The sequence below is a fragment of the Procambarus clarkii genome, chromosome 52 (genome assembly GCF_040958095.1).
Source record: "Procambarus clarkii isolate CNS0578487 chromosome 52, FALCON_Pclarkii_2.0, whole genome shotgun sequence".
NCBI classification, from domain to species: Eukaryota; Metazoa; Arthropoda; class Malacostraca; order Decapoda; family Cambaridae; genus Procambarus; species Procambarus clarkii.
The window spans coordinates 29,562,057-29,563,928 of record NC_091201.1 but is presented as its reverse complement, the minus strand read 5'-3'; positions in this window follow the sequence as shown (position 1 = coordinate 29,563,928).

Genomic DNA, 1,872 nt, shown 5'->3' with positions numbered 1-1,872 from the left:
AAGCTTCCTGGCAATACGTTAGTAATGAATAAATATGATATATTTACTCATTATAATGTTGGTGCTGAATGTACAACACGAAAAAACATAATTTTAATCTGAAAAGTATCTTTTTATAAAGAAATTAGACGAAAATAAAAAGCTGGTGACGCCAAATCAAGTCGACGATCCAAGCTTCGGTTAGGTTAGGTTAGGTTTGGTTAAGTTAGGTTAGGTTAGGTTAGGATAGGTTAGGATAGGTTAGGTTAGGTCAGCCTAACTTAATATATCATATTTATTCATTACTAACGTATTGCCAGGAAGCTTTCTGAAGTTTGTGTAGTTTGTGGTAGCTTGTGGTAATTAGACGGACCCGGCTCTATCATATCTACATTTGTGTGTGTGTTAATTTTCTATTGTTGCTTCGTGCCATCATTTTTGTCTTAAGTTTTGAGTTGCTCCAGAAAAGGGTGTAATAAGGGCTTCACTCTGCTGGTAGAGGAGTTTTATTGATGAAGATTAAGCTACCCAAAAGGTGACACGGGCATGAATAGACCGTAAGTGGTGGCCCTTTTGAGCCATTACCAGTATCAAGAGCTGATACTGGAGATCTGTGGAGGTGCGACTGCACCCTGCGTGACGGGAGATGTCTCCCATGAGTAGAGGAGAGTTGTTGTTATATATTCAGCTACTCGGAACAAGTTCCAAGTAGCACGGGCTATGGTGAGCCCGTATAGAGGAGAGGAGTGACCTGACTTAAGTACCCAACCCGACCTCGGGTCAGGTCACTGCCGCACCCTCATCACTTGACGGTCTCCTCGTGCTCCTCAATGGATGGTTTTGCTAGAAAATTATCATTTGTTTTGTTTCGGTTTAAGCAACATTGAGCCACGAGCAAGGGAACCTTGAACTGTGATGGAGCTGGGTTATCACTCTCGTATGTCAACACCCCGGAGCTCCCACGGCGCTCTGCCCTCCCTCTGTGTGTGTGTGTGTGTGTGTGTGTGTGTGTGTGTGTGTGTGTGTGTGTGTGTGTGTGTGTGCTCACTTGGTTGTGCTTTCTGGGGTTGAGCTTCAGCTCTTTGCCTCCCAGCGTCAATCAACAGGTGTACAGATTCCTGAGCCTACTGGGCTCTTATCATATCTACACTTGAAACTGTGTATGGAGTCAGCCTCCACCACATCACTGCCTAATGCATTCCATTTACTAACTACTCTGACACTGAAAAAGTTCTTTCTGCGTGCGTGTGTGTGTGTGTGTGTGTGTGTGTGTGTGTGTGTGTGTGTGTGTGTGTGTGTGTGTGTGTGTGTGTGTGTGTGTGTCGGGGGTGGGGGGGGGGGGGTGGGGACGGAGGGGGGGTGTGCCAGTGACTCACCAGTCCCTCAGGTGTTGTCATTTCAGAAGGTAATGATAACAGCCTTAGGCGGGGCCCCCGGGAATGGGGGAGGTCCCCAGTTTTTTTTTTTTTTTGTAAGGGGGGAGGTGGTAGGAGGGGGGAGCCTGAGGCGGGCATGTGTGTGGGGGTCGGTGGGTGAGGGGAGGGGGGAGGGGGGGAGGGGGAGGGGGGGGGGAAGGCGTACCTCAGGGCGCTGTTGGTGACTAAGATATGAAAATGCTTCATAGTTTTCCAGCGCGTTTTCTAATTTTTTATTGTTCATTTTTGTTTGGATTTGTACTTGTGCATTGCTTTTTTTATTTCAATATTTATGTTTCCTGATAGGAAATTGTTCCATTGTAAGGTTAGCCCTCCTTGAGACAGGCGACAAGGACTAGTCCTCTGGACTATTGAAGGCTCCTGGACTCTCCTAGCTCATGATCGAGCCGGTCGGCCGAGCGGACAGCACGCTGGACTTGTGATCCTGTGGTCCCGGGTTCGATCCCAGGCGCCGGCG